The sequence below is a fragment of the Triturus cristatus genome, chromosome 4_2, assembly GCF_964204655.1.
Source record: "Triturus cristatus chromosome 4_2, aTriCri1.1, whole genome shotgun sequence".
In the NCBI taxonomy this organism is placed as follows: Eukaryota; Metazoa; Chordata; class Amphibia; order Caudata; family Salamandridae; genus Triturus; species Triturus cristatus.
The window spans coordinates 835,496,982-835,523,055 of record NC_140586.1 but is presented as its reverse complement, the minus strand read 5'-3'; the positions used below and the strand labels follow the sequence as shown (position 1 = coordinate 835,523,055).

The 26,074-nt window shown below is 43.3% G+C and overlaps 1 protein-coding gene across 3 annotated transcripts in view; it reads right to left on the bottom strand.

The window, feature by feature from the left end:
* Positions 1–26,074, bottom strand: part of BTBD19 (BTB domain containing 19) — a 1,273,384-nt gene that overhangs the window by 162,014 nt on the left and 1,085,296 nt on the right. The gene's annotated exons all lie outside the window — the stretch shown is intronic.

The following is a 26,074-nucleotide window of genomic DNA, read 5'->3' as shown; positions in this document are numbered from 1 at the left end:
TTCCAGATGGTAAAGAGAAAAGGGTTGTACGTCATCGCTGTAGGGATGAAACAAAAAGCCAAAAGAGGCAATGATATCAAAGTGAACCATTATGTAGCAGAGAAAAGCAGAGAGGCGCCAAGATGGAGCCAAAGGGGAGATCTACACCATAGGGCACTAGCCAGGGAATGTGTACCAAGACATAAGGAGTGATTTGATAGGTGGGATGAAAACATCTGGCTAGTACTTGCGGAGGGCACCACAGCTGCAAGCATGGTAGGATGATTCAGGTTGTTGAACACGGCAGAGAGGCCCAGGATGATTGGATGAATGAACCGTGACTAAAGTATGCCTGATGCATGTTGTGGGAGCGGTGTCCTTACAGTGGATGTGGGTAATCTGACCGGACTCGAATGGCCTGAACTTGCGTTTAAAGTTTGTCTCATCTGACCTTTTTAGAGTGTATATATACCTACGCATCCTTAAAGCACCAAACCTTAAATCTACCCGCAAGTATTCGCACACTTTAAAAAGTGGAGCTCACAGACAAGAATTAGTTGAATGTATTAAGTGGGCCCATCATTGACATCTGGATTTGGAGCATTTCCGGTAGGTACCAGATGAGCTCCATGGGACAGCTGGGGGGCGTAAGGTACACAGAGTCGCAAGTATATACAGATGTGAGGGGGTGCAATGAGGAGTGTATTGAGAGTAAATCGCAGAGGTGAAAATTGAAAGCAAAAACACTTTGTACTCTTCTGCTTTTAGGATGCTTTTGCACAATTCACACACCTCAGCCCTCCATTTCATCCACCGACACCCTCCTCCTCTTTTTTACCGCAAACACGCAGCCAAACAATCCTTACACCCATGCCCCCATCACCAAAGCACAATCTCTAAACTGCCTACTAATAAATGCTTGATCACTCTGTTAAAACAAGCATTACATCTACGACCTACTCACTGACACACAACATGACTTACTCTTCATAACTGAATCATGGTTGGGAGATGATATGGCTGCAGTGTTGCATGAGGCCGTTCCTCTAGGCTATCAAACTATCACAAAAAAACGTATTGGCAAAAGAGGAGGTGGACTAACTATTATCTTCACGCAAACAATACATCTGACAACGTCTCCATACAAGGTTGTGAGACCCTCTTCACCAGATGCAACCCTACACCATCTTCCTCCGGTAACTTCCTTCTCCTTTACAGACCTCCACCTAGCAATGGAACATTCCCAGACACACTTTTAGATGCAGTTTTAAACCTGATAACACTCCAACCTAAGCATTCTTGGTGACCTAAACATTTGGTTTGACAAACCCAATATGCCCCATCCAAAAACCAACACCATTGAACTAGACACACTGAACATACATCAGATAGTCTGCAAACGCACACACATTGCTGGGCACATCCTAGATGCCATGTTTGCAAACCCAGAGCTAGATATCTTTCAAACAATGACTACAGTCTCATGGTCAGACCACTAGCTTTCCAACATAAAACACCAAAAAGCAACACACCTAAAATCACCTTACTTGCATCCACCTATCGACGGCAGAAAAAACTAAATTTTGAACACCTATAAACACAACTAACATTCAGCACAGATCTAGACACGATAAACTCCGTTCAAAAACTATATGAATGGCTACATGAAGTTTTTGATATCCTAATACCACTCAGAACAATAAAACAGGACAAAAGAAAACAGGCACCTTGGAAAAATACTGAACTAAAAGAGATAAAACAGCAAATTAGAAAGCTGCAACACACCTGGATCAAAACAAACAGCAATCAAGACAAACTTCACCTAAATATACTTAACAGGTTATACAAGTCAGCAATCAAAAATGCTAAAAAAAAGCTACTATTCCGACAGAATTCGAAATGCAACATGTGCAAATAAAGAATTTTACAATATTCTCACTGAATTTCGTAAACCTAAATGCATAGAAGGAACTCATCCCATTACTCAAAAATTCAAGGGCAAACTGGCAAATCATTACACAATAAAAGTAGACACATTGGACTCCTATTTAAAGCAAAGGAAAAACACCAGCACCAACCCCTTTCCTAAAACCCCTCCAAGAGTAGGCTAACCCTGCCTCTGCATTCCTTCAAACCAATATCACAAAATTAATTTATGGATCTGGTCAAAGCAAGAAGGCCTGCTGGCAGCTGACTGACCTTTGTCCACCACAAACTTTCAAGAACATTCTTCTAACTACCTCTGCAGCCGCACCAGTAGGAAGAATCATCAATAGTTCCTTAACTATGGGTCTCTTTCCAGAAGACCAAAAACAAAGGCATGCATATGCCCATTATAAAAGAAAACTAACCTGGACCCACTTGACGTAACAACTACAGACCAATTACAAATGGACCTTTCCTAGCCAAACTGAGAGAAAGAGCAGCATTAGCCCAGATGTCACAATTCATCAAAGATAACTCCATACTTTCCGACTTCCAAACAGGATTCTGTCCAGGAAGAGGCACATAATCTGCCCTCATTGCCATCTGAGATGACCTCAAGAACACCGTAGACCGCAACAGGGTTGCTGTACCACCTCTCTTGGACCTCTCAGCTGCCTTTGACACGGTTGACCATGACACTATAATACAAAGACTCTACGAAGCCGGCTTGGAAGGGACTGCTCTCGAATGGATCACATCCCACCTTCAAGACAGAACAAATGTCACCCATTCTTCCACTTTCTCATCTAAACTGTACTTCACAAGAGCGGGGATCCCTCAAGGCTCTATCATCTCACCCATGCTTATCAACATCTATGTGAAGTCATTACCGGCAATTATCAATGAATTTCAGCTCATCGATGCCTGGCCTGATGATCTGGGAAACCACCTAAAGTATCTAAGGAAGTACGAAACCTCGGAATGACCATGGACTCCAAGCTATCAATTAGCAAGATGAGGCTTCATTGGTATGAAACATTTGTGACATATCTACCTTCACCTGGGATTTCCACACAAGGTCCAGACTACTATCCCTCTTGTCATGTCTAAACTTCATTATGCCAATGGCCTCAACCACAGATCATCTCTATCAACTATAAAAAAAACTACAACAGATTCAGAACTCTGCTGCCAGACTACTCTTTCATATAAAGTCACAAGCCCACATTTCTCCTACCGTGAGAGCCCACAAAGCAATACATGGAACAGGGCCACTTTTAATCAGGAATAAAATCACCAAATACACTCAACAATGGAACCTTTGCTCCAGATCGGCACCTTGCCTCAAAATCCCACCATACAAGATAAAAAACCATAGGTGACACATCCAGGGGCGTAGCTTGGTGAGCAACATTTGGGGGAAAAGGGGTGAGCTTCAGATTTTCCAACGATCAGGCTGGCATATAATGTTTAAATACATTATACGAGAAGAAGTCGTATGTTTTTATTTGTATAAATATGTATAATAATTATGTTATTTCAGTCTGCTTAACAAATGTACATATCACTTATGGTTATATTACTCTATGCTTAACATTGCAACTGAAAGATGTCTTTGCCCGAACGATATTCATTCTCTGCTTGGAACTGCATAAAAACTTTGCTATCCACAAAGCACAGATTTTTTCCTCTCTCTCTTATGTTATGCCATTACACCTTACTTGAGGAATCCCAACGAGATGGAGGAATTCTATACATCCTTACTGATTAACATACTGGACTCCTCCCCCTCATTGCGTAGGGCCTGTAAGCTCAATGTAAGAGGATTATCAGAAGACTGGAGGGATGCTTTCTTTCTTTCTTTCTTTCTTTATTTCGGCCTATTAGGCCATAAAAGATACAATAAAATAGTGTAATTCAACATAAAAACATCCACTTGTATTAAGACCATTCCATAAAAATCGTAAAAATTCATTTGCATGGGGGTTCTAATCACAGGAGGGAATTACAGTTCATATCATCAATATTCAGTCTTTTAGTAATTTTCTCCTTATCTGCCACATGGCCATTATGAATTTGGCAACTGCAAAAACTATATGGGGGAGGGTACTTGTTTTCAATATTCTGTACGAGTACAAGTGGCTCCTTATACCCAGGTTTCTGCATAGTGGCGCTAGCCAATATTTCCTTGGTCTGTTGTAAGCTGGGCAGAAGAACAGTACATGGATTTCCTCCTCATCATGATTACTACACCCTGGACAGATTTTATCATCCCTCTTTGTCCATTTGCAGGTAAAAGTTTTAATAGGCAAAGTGCCTAACCTCCATTGAATGAACAATTTTCTTGCTAAAATGGGGAAAATAATGTCCATAAAACTTTCAAAATGATAGGAATTTTTGGAATCCAGGAATCGATCAGTTAGAATACCATTGTTGGATGCAGAGACCAGAGAAGCTAGACTTTTCTCCTTGTATATCTCCACAAGTCTTTTTCGAGGGACCCTTTGGCAGCCTTGTTCAGGGAGCTCCCATAGCTCAGGGAGTCTCAACCGATACAGTTCTTTCTTTATAAAGGCCAACCACGGGATTCTATCACACTGGTTCAAGTTCATTACATGGATGAGCTCTTGCCTATAGTGTACAAGCTCGCCAGTGGACCAGAGCCTGTGCCAAAATCTTAATGGCATTAGTTCCAAATCCTCTCCTATAGAGGGAAGACCCATATCCAATCTTAAGGGGAACAGGGGTGTGCCAGAGGAAGGGCCAGGAGACGTCTGAGGAAATTATTTTCTACAGTGACAAGTTCTGCCCCTGCTTTATACCCCCATAGCTCACCACCATAAGATGCGGCCGCTTTAGCTTGGGTTTTGTACACCTCTACTGCCGGACTGATAGGTTTAAAAGTAGAAGTGTTTACAACCTTCAGAATTCCCCCAGACAATTGGGACAACTTAAGCCGACATCTTGCTATTTGGGGTTCTCATGTAGGGTTACCCCCAAGTACTGGAAAGTTTTTACCCTCTCCAGTCTTACTGAACTCAGTGATGGGTTAGGTCTGGTTTTGGGTGAGGGTTTAAATATCATGAACTTGGTCTTCTCTGTATTGATCTCTAGACCATATTGTCTACAGAAAAGACCAAATCCATCTAGAATCCGTTGAATCCCCATCGGGGATTTTGAGAGCAGGAGGGTATCGTCCGCAAACATGATGGCCGGTACCGTCCGGCCCGCCAAAAAGGGAGCGTCATTGTCCCCAACATTGTCAAGATGAGATATGACACTGTTAACATAGAGGCAAAACAGGGTTGGCGCCAAAACGCAACCCTGTCTTACCCCTCTAAGGACTGGAAACCTAGATGACAGCGCTCCATCCCTCCCACACCTAACCTGAGCAAAGTTGTTGTCATGAAGTCTAATTATGGCGTGTAACAGATGGGTAGGGACACCCAGCTCCTTTAGGACCTCCCATAATTTCTTGCGGGGGACCAGGTCAAAGGCTGACCTCAGGTACACGAACACCATGTAAAGCCTCCCCCCCCTCGATCCTCACAGTTTTCCAGTAGAGGAGAACTAGGCGGAAAATCTGATCCATGGTGGACGTGTTTTTCCTGAAGCCAGCCTGGAGGGGGCTAAGGATTTCATTTTCCTCCATCCAGTCTAAAAGGTGGTCCAGGAGGAGGCTAGAGAATAGTTTTTGGGGAACATCTATGAGGCTGATCGGCCTGTAGTTGGCTGGGAGAAGAGGAGAGCCCTTTTTAAAAATAGGTACTATCTCCGCCCCAGCCAAGTACAGGGGATCTCCATACCTCCCGCGATGGAATTAAAAAGGGATGCTCTTATGTCCACATGGGTGGTTCGCAACTCGGCCCACTACTGTCTGATGCAATTCAGATGCCTCCGTAGAATATACTGCATGAAGGACCGGCTGTTTAAGATAGGATGGATGAAGGGATCTGGTCGGAGGAGCTAATGGGAGAGTTTGCAAGAGATGAACTGAGTGAAGCGGGAGGAAGGACGCTGGAGTGTAAAATCAGTTTGGAGAGGTGAGTGAAAATGAAGATGCAGCAATATTTACCGAGAGAGAGAGAGAGAGAGAGAGAGACGGCAGAGAGGGTGAAGCATCAGCTTTCCTACACTACTAGTGTTCCTCTTCAGGGTGGTGAAGCTGTTCTTTTTCAACCTCACTGAATTCCACTCTTCAACCATTTCATTTCCAACTATGCATCTTTTGATTGATTTTGTTTTTTGCATGCCTCACACACAGTCTTTTCTAATAATTTACTGACCTTTAGGTCCTCTTACCATATTTTTTTATGTCATAGACTATTTTATCCTCTGTATTTCTCTGTTTCCTGCAGATTTTAGCATTCACCTTTCCTATCAATCTATTTTTCACTGCGTGCCCCAGATGAATCTTTTGGCCTCTCATTCCAACTCCCCACAACCCATATTTTGGTTGGCCGGAGCCTTCCTTCCTGATCGCTTGTCAGTTCATTGTACTGCTTCCCTTCGCCTCCTACTGCCACACATTTCATTGGTCCCACCACGTTTTTTTTCCAAGTGATGTACTGAATCTTTCTATTGATTATCTAAGTTTTTCTATTCTTTACACTCTTCCCTCACTGGAGCACTTCCCTACAACCTCCTCTTGACCGAAAATTCAATCTTCTTTTAGATTTACTCTCTTTCTATTGACGGTCTTGCTCCTCATCATTCGTTAAGCCTGCTCGTAAACCTTCTCAAACTTAGGTAACCCCTGAAAGGGATTCTCTTCATTCTTCTATACATTGTTTTGGACACCTTTGGTGAAAACATAGGCCAATTAACGCCTTCCATGTTAAAGCTACTGCAGAGTCTTATTTTCACTTTATTATCCAAGACCAGGCTTGCGATCTTCTTCGACTAGTCCATATGTTTAACCGTTTACTTTCTCCTCTTTCAGCTTCCTTTCTACTCTATTGCATAGAAACCAGGTGTCCTTATTTTACTCTACTCTATACATTGCCTCCCCATATCTCTTCTGTAACAAAGTCCTGTCGCTTCATTTTCATTTAATTCGGAACATTAGACCATTTTCCCTTTTCTGTAACAATTCTTCTAGCAAACCATGAATCTCCTATAACTTAATGACTGTTCCCTGTTATATGTTGGTCTATTCAAAGGTTTAGCTACCTTATACCAACCTCTTCAACATTCTTCTATTCACTTCTTTATCTCCCCATTCTCATATTTCTCCCTATGGGTCTTGCAAATGTTGGCTACCCTTTTCGGCACAATCTAAATGTTGGTTTCTATGTATTTCTTTCATCTCTGAATACTCCCTAGAGATCCCTACAATGAGATGTGCTGTATGTTCTGTACTGAGCACTGGCTCCAGTAAAACTATTGAAAAAAAAGAGATCCCTACACTCTGCCTTGTACCTCACAGTCTCTCCTCTTCCTCTCATTTGCAGTCATTCTCACTGTTAACATGGAAACAGTGGAATGTGTCTTTCATTATGATTTTAGGTATCGCCTAGGCAGCGCTTGCGCTGTCCGTTCGAGACATGGATTTTAAGCTCCGTCCACTCTCCGCCGATCTTTTTAATTGGCTGCTTTAATTGCCTGCTGTCACTCTCCTTTGTAAATGTTGGCTTTTGATTTGTTATTAGGCATATTAGTCCCTCCTTAGTACCTACCTCTCTTCTGTTGTTACCTCCCATGAGGATTGGCCCTTTTACATGTGTTGTTACGCGGTATGCCTTATTTACAGTCTGTGAGCACTATTTTCTTACATGACTTTTTCCAGCCTGCTGCTGCAGGCAGGATACCTCTCCTGCAGCACACCATTCTTGGACTTTAACAATGGTGGCCATGCAACTTTTCTTTTGTTGTGCGTGGCTCACCCAACTCAATTTTTTTATAAGCAATGGCAACCACGCGTTATATTTTTTTAATGCGCAGCTTGCTAGACTTGCACATTTATATTTATAAAGTATATGTTTTTTTTGTGGTAGCACGGAATGCTTTAACAATAGCGGCTGCGCGCCTTTCTTTTCGTATTAGCAAGCAGCCAATGGCGGTCGTGCGCCTTTATTTTCTAAACACGCGGCTAGCCCCACTCCAGTGAAAGGCGTGGCTCGCTAAGCTCTATTTTTTTCCATATTTTATGCTTTTACTGGCACATGCATCAACAATGCCATTTGCGATTCCTTATTAGCGAAAAATAAGTATTCGCTAATAAGGAATAGCAAAAGGCTATGCATGTAGAAATCGCTTAAAATATAGCGATTTGTAAACATTCCTTAATTGCGACTAAAAAATTGCGAGTCGCAATTAAGGAATACCTCCCCATTCATTTCTATGGGACTAGAGGCCCAGAGGAATGAATGGTAAGACATTCTCAATTTGCGATTCTCAATTAGAGAATTGCAAATTGAGAATGCAATTTCAAGGGTGCCAGGGTGTCAAAAGGACACCCTGTTGCACCCCTGAAATCTGCATATGAGTACATCTTGCACACACACATGCCCCAAGGGCATGTGTGTGTGTATAATGGAACTTTGAAAAATGCATTTTAGTGCAATTTTCAAAGTTTTTGCAAATTACCATGAAGTTCAACTTCATGGTAATTTGCTCCCCCTATTAGCGAGATCGCTAGTTTTTTTACATTAATGCATTGCATTTAAGGAATCTCAATTTGCGATTCCTTAAATGCAATGGCAATTTAAGTAATCGCAATTTAGAGATTACTTAAATTGCGATTTTTGCATTTGGGATGATGCATCCCAAATGCAAAAATACCGGTCGCAAAGGGGCAGATTCTGAGAATCTGCCCGTTTGTGACCGGTTTTTGCTTTGATGCATGTGGGCCTTAGTTAGCAGTGCGGCACAAGCAGCATGCTGCGCTGCTTACTAAAAGCCTAAAATATTGAAAAAATAGAGTTTGAAGAGACGCGCCCGTGTTTTCTTTGGCGCCGCTCGCCAAACTGTTGGGCATTCCTCAAACTTCTATAGAGAGGTGGAAGCCGAGTGGCAAACAAGCATTTCAGTACTTGTTTTCTCTGTGATCTCATTGTTATTGGCCCACTCTCTCATTGCCCCTGCTGTCTCGACAGTGTTAGGACATCAAGTATATGTCATAACTAATAGGCCTATTGTGGGAATGACTGCATCAATCATGAATTAGCTGGGGGTTCAGAAGATCCTTCTTTTAGGTATGCAGACATAGAAAATAATTACAAATAATCTTTAAAAAACAGTCGCCAATTCATTCTATGTGTTAAAACATAATAAATATGGAAATCTTGATTCCGCCATTGGACCCAAGTCCAAAGGTGATAGTTTGCAGTGTGCACGTTACAAGTTATACAAAAATAGCATTCCCTTGCTTTAAACGACGTACAAGTTTCATTTTAATTGTCGCTTGCGGGAAGGGCATCATTAGCGACGGTTTTAACACAACACGGGGACACGTCGTGAACAACGTTACTATGCTGATGCTCTTCTTTCACCAGATTTACATTTCCACAGTCGTCCTTTTGTAGGTTATAAATGTAATGTATATAATGGATCCACACTACAAATGAAATAGGTCTGGCATTTGTTGGAGTTGAAGTTATTGGCATTATAAATATCAATGTTTTTTACCTAGCCATGTTGCAGGGTGCAGTACCATTTGTGGCCAAAAGAGGTCCCATAGGACTACACCCTGGCTAGGATAAAAAACATTGGCATTTATAATGGCAATAACTCCAACTTTGCTGGGAGCAGTACCATATATGGCCAAAAGAGGTCTAATGGCCACAAATGGTACTGCACCCTGCAACAGGGCTAGGTAAAAAACATTGATATTTATAATGCCAATAACTTCAACTCCAACAAATGCCAGACCTATTTCATTTGTAGTGTGGATCCATTATATACATTAAAGAAGCACTTTTGTCATCTTGTAAGCAAGGCTGAACATGAGCCACTGTTAATGTCGTACCTCGTTTTCTGTACAAAAAAAAAAAAAAAAAAGATCACTTACCTGCCGGCAGCCACCTTTCCTCCGTCCTCTCCTTCTGTGAACCGGAAGCACACAGGCTTCCAGAATCCCCTAGCCAATCACAACGTTGCTGTCACCAGGTTGACAGCAGTGTCATGATTGGTCCGAGCGCCATGGTTCCCGCTCAGGCACTCAGACAGGGAGTGGAGCGTGTTCACGTTCTCCACCCAGGCTGTGCAATACAGCCGGGTGGAGTACATGCTACGTACGCATAACTGTTTGGCCGGCCCAAGGCAGCCAGCCAAACCGTCATGTGCGCGTAAGTGCACTCACCACTCCTCCCTTGCTGGCTGTGATGACAGCCAAGACCCACCCCGCCCCAAAACTGGCTCCAGAAGGAAAAAAAAAATTGCGTTATTATCATTTTATTTTTCCTTTTTTGCACTGCTGAAAAAAGCAGTGATGAAACGTTCCTCCGCCTTAGCAGAGGAACCACCCCTGAGTAAGATGTGCACCAGCAGCCCCGAGATGCATACCTTGAACTGAGGTTGTACCAAAGATCCAATAGTCTTTTATGAAGCTTAAGCGTTAGTAACTATTAGGTGTGTAAATGTATAATAAACAATAAAAAAAAAATCTCGTTTCAACCTTTGACCATACCTCCTCTCTCTGACTCATCCCAAACCTTTCTGACTACTGTGAACCCCCAAACATCCTTTTGAAACATATGCTCTTTTTAGGTCGAGGACTACCGGTCTGCCGAAGGCAGAACCGGAAGTCGGAGATTTAATGTTTCCTAGAGTGGCTATTTAGCCCGCCTCTCTTTTTGCTTCTCTTCCATTGGCTGGCTTCCTAAACGGAGGCCAGCCATTGTAAGAGAGAGCCGTCCCTCCAAATAGGCTCCGTCTTTTTCAGATTCGGAGGCGTGTTCCGTGCTGTTCTTTCCACTTTTTAGCCACGCCCTTTTTCGAACAGCAGGAACACGCCCCCGAATCCGAAAAAGTTTCGAAGCTTCCATCCGCCATTTTTTTGCTATCATTGGCTGTGAGGATCCATCCGTCCGGCGCCGTGTTTATGCCCCAAGCAAGCAAGTGTGGGATGATGCTCACTGCCGGGAGACGGCGAAGGCTGCTTCTGTGCAAGTCCCAGGATCTAGTGCCCGGGGCCGTTGGAGACCTGACTCCAGCCCTGGTCACAGGTACGACAGTCCTCCTTCAGACCAAAGACGCTCGAAACCGCCCCTGATGCCGGCTCCTCGCCTCGCGCCTTGGACATCTTTCGCGCACAGCCCGCATTTTCAGCAAGGACAGAGGCGCCGAGACGCTCGCGAGCAACCTTAGACAAAGTCCAAGCCCGTAAGTTAAACATTTACACTGTGCTAGTCTCTTGTTGCTATTGAGACCGGTACATCGGATAGCTATGTAGGTTCATTGATGTACTTTCAGAGTCTCTTGACTCAAGAACATATAGCAGGCTCGCAATGGGTGATTACTTTCTCTCCCCCACCACCACCTTCCTCCCTCCCCCTTTATTTGTGTGCACGAAGTGCTTTACTTGCGGGGTTATTCTGGAGTGTTTTGTGGGCATAGTCATTATTTCTTTTGAACCACTTTTTACTTGCATAAATGCGCAGGCGCGGCTGAATAGTGGCAGTGTTCCGGCGCCTGCGTAGTGTCAGCTTACTCTCGGTAACAGTTAAGTGCTTTTTGGAGTCTGCATTACTGCCGTCTGTAGTGTGTATCACTGTTTGTCATCTATATCTTTGGAACGTAGTGAATTTGAAGTCGAAGACGGCAAGAGTATCATGCCGCGATTTATAGTTGTTAATTTAATTGACAGCCTCTAAATATGTGCATGGACGGCCGACTAGTGTGATTGTTTCGGCGTCTGCGCACTATTCTCCAATTATGAGACAATCACAGCCGCCTGCTATTTGGCTACGATAGTAGCGCACTATATAAATAGGTTGTGGTTCCGTCACCAACTCACCTCCGGTCGCCGTAACTATCTCTCACTCTAACACACTACTTAAAAACTTCACTCTCTTTCTATCTCACTACCTCACTTTCTATAACTACATCACTATCTATTTCTATCTCACTCTCACTACCTCACTATATCACAACACACTCTCTCAAAACTTCACTACATCACTCTCTCACTACCTCGCAAATTCACTCTCTCTAACTCACTAATTCACTCTCTCTACCTCACTACCTCAATCTCTCTCTCAAATACACTAAGTCACTTACACTCACTCTTTCACTACCTCACTCTATCTCACTACTTCACTACATCACTCTGTTTCTATCCTAATACCTCACAACATCCCTCACTACCTCACTCTCTTTCACTACCTCAATCTTTCTCTATCTCACAACATCACTCACTGTTTCTATCTCACTACGTCAGAAAATACCTTACTCACTAACTCACTCTTTCACTACCTCACTCTCTATCTACCTCACTCTCTCTCACTACCTCACTCTCTATTTCAATACCTCACTCTCTATCTCACTACCTCTCTCTCTGCTAATGCAATAGGTATCACATATGCAAAAAAAAAAACTAATGCCAATAGAAATGACATTGCCATTTATTTAGGGATACAAAAATCATAAAAAAATAATGAGCAATACCAATAGCTCTACCTAGAATGTTGCCGAGACCATTGCATTGTAAATGCTTGTTTAGCCATGTCACCCAACTAACAGGCACACACTTCCACTACTTACAAAAATAACTTACTAATAACTAATTCCCTTTTCAAATCCATCCCCATCATCTTATCTCTACTCGAAACTCCACTAAACACTCAAGAAATCAAAAGCACAAACATAACACAACTAATGCACACAAAAATACCAATCTACTAACTATCCACCTCTAGTCTTTAGTTCTGGAGGAGTGTGCTACTTGCCACAAAGCGCGCTACTTGCAGGCCCGGACTGGCGATGCCGGGCACCGGCCAATCCCCCGGTAGGCTGCCAGGGGTGGGGGCTGGTTTTTTGGCCGGGGGCCGGTTTTGTTGCTGGGTGGGGCAGGGGCCTATTTTTGTGCACTCAGTACTGTTCAGTAGTCACTTTACTCACTACTGTACTCTGCTGCATCTCACTCTCTCCTCGGCTCGCTCCGTGGGAAAAAAAGCACAATTTAATCAATCTCTGCAGTGCTGGATAAATAATGCATTGAGCAGCAGCGCTATGATTTTCGGAGGTGGGTCGGGTCTCGCGTGAGCGCGCGATGCGCAGATGACTCCACCGCCGCGTCTACGCGACCTGCTCTTAGGTTTCAGTTCACCCACCATTGGGGGGTGGGGCGGGCGCCGTGGCTGTTGGTGGTGACACATGCGCATTGGGGCTCTCACAATTAAAAGTGCGCGTGACCCCCTGATTCCAGAACCCAGAGACTGAGACCGTGACAACGAGAGGCCCTCTCTCGCAGTTGCCACCCCTTAATTTAATTATTAATTATTTCTAGTTCTATCTCCCCCTGGCCCTGCCTGTCCCTGTGTCCCAGTGCCGCCCGCCGCCAGGTGAGTGGTGTTTGCATTTTTGCAAATTACATTTGTAATCAGATAATGCACAGCAGAAGGTGTGCAGTAGGAGCGTGGGGTCAATGGGTAGGACCGAAGTATATGTAGGCAGGGAGCTGAATAAACATCGGCCATAAAACTGCTTGTTTCGCGCTGACCCGTTTAATAAGATGTTGTGTGTTTTCAACTAGATCAATATTCTTAGAAGCAGTTCCGTGTTACAGTTTGGAGAGGCATTATTCTAGTGCAGCACTTTTGAAGTCAGTACTAGTTTGTTACACTAGGCATTCTTGCCTTTTTTTGTTGTACAGGAATGCAGTTGTGTTGATGACATTACCTCTTTTGGTACAGTATTACCTGTGGGCGTTACTTCGGCTGAAGTTCACTGTTTCAAGTTGAGCCAATTTTTGAAATTACAAAACGTTTTTAAACATGTTTGGGCGGGAGACATACATATTTAGGGACTGCAAAAGAACAGTTCATCCTACTTAATTGATCTAAAAAATTATTGAAAAATATTAAATGATATGACCCGTGATACAGTTTGTAAATTTTAACGTTTCACTACATGTTTCCTAGAAATTACAAATATGGCCCAACTAAGAGACACAGAGTTCCATTTAATGTACCATTCAGTCCGATTACAGTAATGCCTCATTGTCTCCATTTCAAATGATCCATGGAACGTGGTGATTCGACTGTTGTGTGAGTACAAATAATTGATTTTCAATGGCACCTGCGACTCAAGACCGGGCTGGAGCGGGCCAGAAATTTCAAAAGCAAAAGGAGCCTAAGGAAATAAGGGGCAAGGGGGCTACTACTAGGCACAGGCCCGGGTTCCGCAACGTAGTGGCACTGCACCGGCTTTTGTTTGTTGCTGTTGCTTGCCTAATATGAATATGTGAGCAGGGAGCGAGGTGGTGGCTGGCCTCAGGCCTGGCACTGCAGCCAGCACGGGTTTATGATTATCGCCTACTGCCTGACACGCGACGCTGCTCCCTGACACTAAAAGCCGCAGGACTGGGTGACTGTCCAGCGCTGATTGACAGTCTAGTTCACGGTGCGATGTGCGTCCCCTGTCTCATTCCTCTCCTTTCTTTTATTTGCTCCCCTGTGAAATGGATCCAAAAAAACAAAACACTTTTGCTGGAAATGTCGTATTTTTCTGTTATTTTATTTCCAAGGTGCAGCTTCGGGAATAAAAGGTTAAAATATGATAAAATAACTAAATAAAGTAAGACAGAGTGGTAGCAAGCTGGCCAGATTGATTTTATTAACACCCAAACACATTAGCGTCACTTTTACAGAGTTTGCCAGTGAAGCGCTATTTTTGTTTTCTTGTCTTTGTTTTTCCTGGGCTTGCACCTAGTGCACCAATCCTGGAGGTGCTGCAATGTGTGGATTGGAGAAAAGAAATGTGTACTGCGGCTCTGCGTCCAGGGATGTAGTCTTTTTTTACCCTACTGCTTACATTTTGTAAGGATATAAGCAATGGACGTTAAAATGGGTCCATTCAGGGCCTTGTTGTCATGTCCTCAACTTTTCAGGCAAAATCACTCACTGATTTCTGAACAGTGAGTGTAAAAGCGCTAAGCTAACCATGTTGTTCCTGCTTACATTTCACATGGTTTGCTAATTTTGCATTCCCTTTGAGTGTTTGCTTTTCCAGGATGTTGTTACTATTTTTTGTAGGCCACATATTGCTCTTGTCTAGTGCGTCATTTAAATTGAGCCACATCCAGGTGTTTATAGCCGGCAACAATTGGGTTGTAATTGAAGGTAGTGTGAGTTTTTCTCAGTGGGGCAGTATGGTTTTCAGTGGGGGAGAGGATGTGGCACTATGGCCAGAGCTGCTGAATTTGGAACTGGTGAACCAGGTTCAGCCTTAATAACCAGTCCATTAGACCACTCTCCTGAGTGAGCACAACCCATGCTAGACCTTAGAAGGCTTCGCAAGACCTTAGAAGCTCTGGTGTCTTAGCACCAGCAGGCGGATCCTAGCAGTGGCAAGTGTGGTTTAACCTTCAAGGCTTGTCCACCACAATCCATACTGAAGTTCACCTCCAGTCTTGCGGGCAGGCCTATGAAGCAGCACACCCTAGAACAGTGACTGTCATTGAGGTCACAGGACCCTTGAAGGGCCAGCTCTAGGGCAGTGCAACCGGTGTGACCGCACCGGGTGCTGACTTTGGGTGGAGGCATTATGTTTGCAAGTATATTAAGATTTTAAAAGCGCTTGCTGCCTCCTTCCTGGCCTCCAGCAATTTTCGGCATCAATAAAAATGGCATGATGAATCTGGTGTTGAATGTTCTTCCTAGAGAGAGATCTGCATATTGTTTAGTGGAAGTTTTGACTTATGGAAAGGTAGCTCAGAGTGTTAATGTGCCTGCTGCAAAGAACATGTACCATGCAGATCACAAAGTGCACATAATGTAAATAGGTCAGTGGGCTACTGCTTTTGTCAGAGAGATCCTATTGTTACTTGCAGTTAATAAGTTAAAATCCTAACATAGAACAGTGAGCTATTAATGCAAAGGGCACCACCAGTGCTAAGGCCGTCCCTGCCCTTGAGGGCAGTCTTCCTCACTGACCTGCCTGTGCCTGAGGCTGCGAGCAAGACTCCGGCTATGCTAGCAGGCTGCACCACTACCTACCAGGCCCGGTTCTAGAGGGTGGGCCAGGCCCACCAAACATGAGCCTCCTTAGCCCTCGCAGTCGCAGTGAATCTGCCACCGATGTACAACAACAATAAAAACTGTTAACTTGTGATTTACGATCCTGCTGCAGAGCAACCATTTGTCGGTTGGGAGTTCGTAAATGCAGATAAACTGAATTTTATGGGAATAGCTCAGTGGGTTACTACCTCTGTCACAGATATCCTTGTGTTACTTGCAGTTCAGAAGTTAACATAAGACAGTGACCAATGAACTGTCATCAAAAAACTGCATACAAACTTCGCTTTTTTGTGTTGTGATGTAGTTAGAACTTCTCCATTCTTTCATTATTCTAATGTTACTAATAAGAGTTTGTTTGGGCAGTTATACATTTTTATCAGTAAAGCCAACCCTGACCACTGGAGTACTCTTTAAATCCTGACTTTGTGCTTCTCCGAGTCCCGACCAAACCCCCGTAAAATATACTGCCCACCAGAATGGATGAAGTGATTTCTACACCTTGTAATCCTCATTAGTTTATGTGACATTTCGCGTAAACTGATTTTGATTTATTGTCTCTGTATAATGTGTGCTGCTGTTATGTAAAGTACTGTGACACCTTACACTGATATGAGTAGTGCTATACAACGAATGGAATGGGTATGAGAGAGGGGCAATGGAGAGATAAGGGGCACTAGTGGAGGGTGGCAGTGAGGGAATACCAGAAAGAGGTCATGGGGTGGGGGGAGCTACGGAGAGATGAAGGGTGTGGGTGGCAGACAGCGAGGGAGGGTGGCAGTGAGGGAGTCAGAGGAGGAGGTCACGGGGTGGGGGGGAACTACAGAGAGCTGAGGGGCACTAGTGGAGAGTGGGAGTGAGGGAAACCGAGGTGGAGGTCATGAGGTGGGGGAACTACAGGAGAGATGAGGGGTACTAATGGAGGGTGGCAGTGAGGGAAGCCAACGAGGATGTCATGGGGCAGGGGGAACTACAGAGCGATGAGGGGCAATAGTGGAGGGTGGCAGTGAGGGAATCTTATGAGGAGGTGGGTCACAGGCTGGATGGGAACTACAGAGAGATGAGGGGCACTGGTGGGGGTGGCAGTGAGGGAATCCGAGGAGGAGGTCACGGGGTAGGGGGGGGGAACTACAGAGAGATGAGGGGCGCTAGTGAAGGGAGCAGTGAGGAAATCCGAGGAGGTGGTCACGGGATGGAGGGGAAACTACAGACAGATGAGGGGCGCTGGTGGAGGGAGCGGTGAGGGAATCTGAGTAGGTCATGGGGTGGGGGGCTACAGAGAAATGAGGGGCACTAGTGGAGGATGGAAGTGAGGGAATCTGAGGAGGAGGTCATGGGGTGGGGGGCTACAGAGAAATGAGGGGCACTAGTGGAGGATGGCAGTGAGGGAATCCGATGAGGGGGTCATGGGGTGGGGGGAAACTACGGAGTGATGAGGGGTGCTGGTGAAGGATGGCAGTGAGGGAATCTGAGGAGGAGGTCATGGGGTGTGGGAGCTACGGAGAGATGAGGGGCACTGGTGGAGGGTGGTAGTTAGGGTGTCTGAGGAGGAGGCCATGAGGGGGAGTGGCTACGGAGAGATGCTTTATTTTAGCACTATTTACAAAACTCAGGATATAAAAATCATTTAATGTTTGCACATTGTCTTGTACACTTTTTACTCTGAACCTTTGCACAATTGTTTGAAGTTAAGTGCGTTTTTAAATGTCTTTATGCTATTTTATATGAAGAATAAATTGGTTATATTTAAATTCATGTTTTGTGCTCGACATTTCATTTTTTAGTGTTCTCTGTAGGAATGTCTGTGTTTTATGACTGTGTATCTTGGTGCTCCTTAAGGTAATCATTTACTATGCTTCAAAAGTTAATACAATCCAATATGTAATGAAAAATGTGTTGAAAAATACTTTTTTTTTTGGCCTTTCTGTCTCCCAAATTTCTTGTGTGGGGGGGACAAGTTCAACCCCCCAAACTCCCCCTAATAGTGGTTGCTCACTGCGCTTGCTCGCTACACACCATGTGGGGGCTGGTCTCACTTTTATTTCTCTCTGATTTACTACTCGTGCCAATTTTTGGTGCTCTCTGAAAGAACGTCTATGGGTACATATGACTGGGTGGGTAACCTGGTGCTCTTGAAGGTCATCATCTACTATTTACTGTGGTTTGAAAGTTTATACAATTGAATATGTAATGAAAAATGTGCTGTAAAATTCACCATTTTGGTCGGTTGTTTTCCAAAATTTTCTTGGGAGGAGAACCCGCCCAAACCCCCCTAGTAGCGGTCGGGCTCGCTCGCTGCGCTCGCTCGCTACGCGCTGGACGGAGGCTGGTCTGCCAAATTTGACGGGGGCTGGTCTGCCAAATTTTGCCAGGGCTGATTTCAGTTCCCAGTCCGGCCCTGGCTACTTGCCACAAAGCGCTTCAATCCTTCATCAGGGGAAGTAGGTGCTATATAAATACCATTTACAATTACATTTACAAGCACTGCTGATTGTCTGCACAAGATGCACAGAGACTGAGCAAGTCTTCTGTTTATTAGGGGCTGTGTGTGAACCCCTTCCTTGGGGCGTAGGAGGCCGGCTTCTGAGAACCCCTCAATCCTTCTTAAAAGCTTTGGTTGTGAAGAGATGTGTAGTAGCAGGACTCTGATGCGGCCCTCTGGGGCTGGCCTGTAAACCACAGTAAACACTTCTTGAGTGGTAGAGATGCAGCATCCTGTTTATTTGCTTGAGTTGACCACTACAGGGGCGGATGCTGAACACGAGAGCCACCTCTTCAAGCTGCTTAATTCGCTGATTCTCTCTTTATTTTACACCCGATATTACGAGAGGTGTATGTGCAAGCTTCTCAACCTGGTAACTGATGTGAGCTCTAGCACCAAACTCAATAAGAACCAAACCAACCCTTTGTTTCAATGATTACAAAAACGTGATGTTTGCGTAGCTGCATCTCCACTGTGTGCCTACTCTCCAAAGAGAAACAATTGTAAGTGCGCGACAAACACACATCAAGGCAGCTGGCTGCGCATTCTGATGTCTGAGCACTCCCGCCACATTCTTTAGCAAACAATAGACTTCTATTTATACAATGAGGTTCAGATTAAAAAATGTTGTCCAAAATTGACATATAGACATGAACGTTTAAAAACAGACCAAACAAAAAAAATCCTCCTTTGTCTGTCAATCTCGAAGGTTCACATTTACACCATTTACTCTTAACGCATTTCTTACTACTGCCCTGCTGAGCTTAATCAATGTAGAGGTTGTAAATGTCCCTTATCAATATATTTTACAATCTAAACAGGAGTGGAGAATCTGTACAACTCAGTGCTACATTTCAGTGGCTTTATTGGTTAACCCCACCTTCTTCAGGACCCAACTTTAGACAAATGTAGACTTCTGTATACAAACTTAGACTCTTAACCCTCAATGCAGTCGTGTCGTTTTAAGTAACGTTAATTAACACACAAACACCACACACAGCATATTATTTTTAACACTTATTCATATAACCATGTCCTCCACAATTATCCTATCAGTTAAAAATCATGAATAAAGATCACTGGGCCAGTAATATATTCATATCGTATAAGTTATCCTCTCATAAAGGCCCTCTACAAAATATAGACAATTTTATATTTCTCCTTTGATTATTTATAAATCAGTGAACATCCTGTCATTAATAAAAACGTATTTATTGTAATATCTCTGAATTGCAGAAGGCCCATCATTCACATAAGGCTCTTTAGACCATCTAAAAAAACTCTTCTATTTATGGATTCTCAACAAAATGAGCCTTCAATGAAACTGTAAGCTCCTCATGACCTAAACTATCCCAGGGTATCACCATACTCTATCCGTGATTCAAGGTAATAATCTTCTAATACACATATATCCTCAATACACATTCACTTCCTTTGCAATCCGCCATACCACATTATAAATACCTGTTCATTCTTTTATACCCTATGTTTCTTCATATCTTCTCTCCTTCCTGTTGGTTGAATCCCACTAGGCTTTAAGACTTGTTAAATCTCTCATAAGGATCTTTTTATCATTACCAATTCTCTAAAATGTCAATATATCCACATCTTTAATACGTATAGTTGGGCTCAAGCATTGATACTGTCCTTTCTCATCCGGAATTCAATATACACACACATTCCCTCAAATTCTGCAACATAATAGAATGAATATATGTCTCTATTCTTAATAAGTAACACCCTATTGTTCTTTCAAATATTCAATAGGAAGCCTTACCGCACCACATACACACCACCACAAGCGAGTCAGCTCCCCATGCCACACCTATATACGACGCATATATCCATGAAATCAATACACAAGATCCACCTCTTCACATTCAATTATTCAATATCAAATCTCCTGCAACCATAGGAAGCACAAAGACAATGTAAAAACCCCATAACCAAATGCAGACATGTTCCTCCCTAATCCTTACCTAGTGCTGAGCGAACACGTGCTTAACAAAAGAAAAAGTGTGTAAACTGCAGATATCATCTACTCCCTAAATGTTTCCTGTGCGCAGTCAGGCTTTGTTGTCGATCACCATGCCGTACTGAATATCGTATTTTCTTTATGCATATCATTTATGCACAATATGCACAATTTTCTTTTCTCAATACATATATATATATATATATATATATATATACATGCACACACATATATAATTCTTTATATTTACAGATATATAAAAACTGAAGGGTTGCCTTTTTCTTGAGGTGCACTCGCTGGTCGGATTTGTTGCCACACACAAGCCTGCTTCCCCAACTTTGGCCTGATGCGCTTCGAGCTGGAACGCCCTTCTTCATAGGAATTGAACAAAATGGCTCGCTGAGACCACCATATCATCCCCTCATTTTATTGGTTACGATCATAGGACAGTTCCACTCAGGTGAGTAAAAACATGTTGCATTATGAGGCTGGTAGTCTCCTCATTATAATACCCAAGTGGGTTACTTGCCATTGTGTCCATATTACAAAAAGATAGATTTTACCAGGAAAACATGAATGTCCCACACTGCTGCTTGTTGGCTCCGTCCTGCTCAAGCATTTCGCCGCAACACCCGTGTGGTTCGGCCGCTGTGTATTGGAGCAGCGAAATGCTTGAGCAGGACGGAGCCAACAAGCAGCTGTGTGGGACATTCATGTTTTCCCGGGAAAATCTTTTTTTAATATGGACACAATGGCAAGTAACCCACTTAGGTATTATGAAGAGGAGACCAGCCCCATAGTGCAATATGTTTTTACTCACCTGAGTGGAACTGTCCTATGATCGTAACCAATAAAATGAGGGGATGATATGGTGGTCTCAGCGACCCATTTTGTTCAGTGCATATGAAGAAGGGCGTTCCAGTCAGAAACGCGTCCGGCCAAAGTTGGGGGAGCTGGATGCCTCTAATCTGCGCAGCTTGTGTGTGGCAACAAATCGGACCAGCGAGTGCACCTCAAGAAAAAGGCATCCCTTCAGTATATATATATATATATATTACCTACAGGCGGTCGCCAGTAGGTAGTTATAGTTAGGACCTATTTTCCATAGGAAATCCGCAATATTCTATTCACAATAAGTCTGGCACCGGTTGACGAATATTCGCGAAACTTTCCAAACTTTTGGCCAGCTCTGGTCCGCTCCTATCCTGAAAGTTTCGTGGTGATGCGTCAAGCGGGGGCCGAGAAAAAAGGGGGGTCCCAAAACGCGTTTTCCTCATGCAATTTCCCATAGGACCTGTTGACGCAGCTACAGCCCGTACTGCTGAACGGAATAACACCAAATTTGGCAAAGAGGTAGTCCTCAGTTCAGACTCATGCCTTCTGCATAAATGGTGTAAATCCGTTCAGTAGTTCCTGAGAAAATTAGAGTTAAAAGTACATATATATCTATGGCCTCGGAGGATCCGCGCACCCTATGCGCACCCTGAGCACACCATCTGCGAACCGAGCGCGCACCCTCCCGATCACGCGCTGAATGCTAATTGGCTGTCAAGTGTCTGTCTACATTCGAAACCAGGAACTGTTGGCAGCCATTTTGTGCCTCGGTAGAAGCGAGGCTGATTAAGTAAGGGAAATAAGTGTGTGAAAGATGTAAAGGGGGCAGGGTAGAAATACTCTGACCCTCTAGTGGTGCTTAGGGGGTCCCAGAAGGACCCCCGGGGCCCCCTTTATATATATATATATATATATATATATATATATATATATATATATATATTACCTACTGGCGGTCGCCAGTAGGTAGTTATAGTTAGGACCCCTTTTCCATAGGAAAACCTCAACATTCTATTTTGAATAACTTTGGCGCCGGTCGATGAATCCTCGCGAATTTCTCAAAATAGGTGGGGCGCTACGCTCCGCTCCTACCCTGAAAGTCTCGGGGGGATCCGTCAAGCGGGGGCTGAGATAAAAGGGGGGTCCCAAAACGCGCTTTCCCCATGCATTTTTCCATAGGACCTTTAGAACGAGCTACAGCCCGAACGGCTGAACAGAATTACTCGAAATTTGGCAGAGAGGTAGTCCCTAGGTCAAGGAAGTGCCTTTTGTAGGTTTGGTGTAAATCTGTTCAGTAGATTCTGAGAAAATAGCCTTTAAATCAATATATATATCTGAGCCCGCTTACGGTACGCTTACCGTACGCTTACCGTAAGCGTACGGTGGCGTGCGCGAGCGCGATTCTGATTGGCTCTTAGATCTTAGTAAACATTCGAATCGGCCGAAACCAGTAAGCGGCAGCCGCCATTTTGTGTATTTCACTCAGAAAAAAAAGAGTGAAAACAAGAAAAGGGGGCAATGAGGAGAGTTACAGACCCCCTTACATTTGTGAGGGGGTCAAAGAAGGACTGTAAAGTACAAAGAAAACATTTATTGATTTTAAAAAAAATCACGGGGTACGCGTACGGTAAGCTTACGGTAAGCGTACGGTAGAAAAAAAAAAAAAAAAAAATGAAAATCAGATTTAAGTGTTTAGATATTAGGGGGCTCTAAAAAGAGCCGTTGTGTTTATGAAATGATTTTTTTGTGGTACCTACAAGTAAGTACCGATGCAGAGTCTAAGGTTCAAGAGGAAGACTCTGTTCCCTTCATCATTGAAGTGCACACCATCTCCTCTATAAATGTCTTGCATGTCATAACGCAAGTTGTTGTGGTAAATGGCACCCATACCATAGTCACGGAGGAAAGCAGAAACAGATTTGTTGACGTGCTTTCTTGCTTTGTCATCGCACCGCGTGCCCACCGTGCGTGCACGGCACTAACTGCGTAAAGTGGGCGCGCGGTGCGCGAAGCGCACCGCGTGCTCACTGTGCGCGCGCGGTGCGCGAAGCGCACCGTGCGCGCACGGAACGAACTGCGTTAAGTGGGCGCGCATGCCACGAATGGCGTAAAGTAACTTAGCATTTAAAAAACCGTACAAATTCACTGAAAAAACCATAGGTTTCACACACGTTATAGTTAGGAATTAGCATTTAAAAAACCTTGCAAATTCACTGAAAAAACCATAGGTTTCACACATGTTATAGTTAGCGGAAATTTTACAGATAAAAAACCAATGAAATTCCCCCGTTATAGTTAGTGCAGGCAACTATAACTCACGCGACCGCAATCTTCTGCTGATGACATATGTGTCTTTATGAAAAAAAAATATTTGTAATATATGTATAGCTAAAAATGTATGGAAGAAGACATGGGCAAATAAGTGTCTAAATACAGTATTAGCATCAGCAGAGGATTGCGGTCGCGTGAGTTATAGTTGCCTGCACTAACTATAACGGGGGAATTTCATTGGTTTTTTATCTGTAAAATTTCCGCTAACTATAACATGTGTGAAACCTATGGTTTTTTCAGTGAATTTGCAAGGTTTTTTAAATGCTAATTCCTAACTATAACGTGTGTGAAACCTATGGTTTTTTCAGTGAATATATATATATATATACATACATATACATATATATATATATAGATAGATAAAATCTCAACTATTTTTTTATATTTCATAAAATCTCAACTTAAAATCAACCAAAAACCATCAATGCTAATTCAACAGCATAAAGAAATCTTAATTTTAAATTCCTTTCTACTTTGGGAACCAATGTATGCAAATTATTTCCTATTTCAGGTTAGGCTGTGCTGACAATCACTATAGCTAATGTTGTTTCCACCAACTCACGAGAGACTTGACGGAGACGAGCCACGGCCTTTCCGATTCTCGGATCCGGAACTAAAGGGCAGGCAGCCGGATCTGCGGCTTGCCTCACTATTGACTACATCCTTGGTCCCCGCACCTACTTAAAGGAATACCTGTTGTCAATTGGATCGGTTAGCTAGTTCCCTACAGGTGAATTCATTTTTCCTGGGCAAAAGGCCGATCAATTGTTACAACCATAACAAATTACTGATGGAACTTACCAGCTGGTGTGTTAATAACAACTTTTTTCTGTTTGGAAATGATATTTACATTCAGAAGCGTGGTGTGGCGATGGGGGCATGCTTCTCTCCCAGCTATGCATGTTTACATGTAGGCTGGTGGGAGGAGCATGTCCTCAGACGAACACATCATGATATGTACAAAGAGCATGTGGTACTTTGGATGCGATTTATTGATGATGTTTTTATCTTATGGCGTGGCGATCCTGCCAGTGCGACCAATTTTGTCACTGCACTCAACACTAATCAGCAAAATCTTAGATTCACCTCTTCCATCAGTGAGTGTAAAGCTGATTTTTTAGATGTTAAAGTATTTGTACATCAGAATCATTTGGCCACTAAACTTTATCGAAAAAGCACTGCTGGCAATAATACTCTTCATGCCAGCAGTGCACATCCTAGACATGTTATCGATAATATTCCGTTTGGAGAATTATTGAGGCTCAAACGGATTTGCAGTGAAGCCAATGATCTTAAAATTTGTACAACTGAAGCTCTGGAAAGATTCAGACAAAGAGGCTATAGGGAATCCATCTTGAGGGATGCAGTTGTTAAAATGGAAGCTAGAACTCGTGAGTCACTATTAATAACAACGCATAAGGTTTCTGTTGATAGTGACTCTACAAACAACAACCAGACCCCCAGGCTCATTATAGCCTACAGCAAACAGGCGAGACAAATCAGGTCCATTGTTCAAGAACGATGGCCGATATTAAAAACTGATTTGGTCTTAAAACCTAGACTACCGGATGGGCCAATAATCACATACAGGAGGGGACTCTCTTTAAGGACCCAAGTTTGCCATGAGTTTCCCGAGCTCAGAAAACAAGAAGAGTGGTTGAAATCCCGGCCGGGGTTCAAGCGCTGCTCCACATGTAGAGCATGCAAATTTGGCAAAAACACCAACCAATATTGCACACCATTCAGCCCAGATCCATTTGATATACGTGGATCCTTTACTTGTAAAACCGAATTCGCTATATATGTACTAACTTGTACCTGTGATCTTAGGTATGTCGGGAGCACCCGGCAACCAGTACATGTTAGGATTCTTCAGCATTTACGTGCCATTGTAAACAATGATGCATCATATCCGGTGGCGAGGCATTTCAAGGCTTGTCACAATAACAATTTGCAATGCCTTAACTATTTTATAATTGCCTCAGTCCCTAAAACCAAGAGAGGGGGTGACCGTGATAAAATGCTTAGAAGATTAGAATCTGAATTTATTTTAAAACTAGACAGCAGATTCCCTAATGGGCTTAATACAACTGAGGATCTACATGTATTTCTTTAACTTCGCATTATGTATTGTATATGGTGAGATTCCTATGGAGTGTATTGCCCTGCCTGCTTCCACGCATATATATTATGAATTTCCTTTTTTGACCCCATTTTTTCTTTATATTCACATTTTTACTTTTCCTAGTATGTTTAATTACATGATTTAGGAATATATAAATGTGTTTTTTTCACTTCATTTATCAGACATAGACTCTTTGATATGTCTGTTTAGACCATACAATTAACAATAGTGAGTTCACATACAAT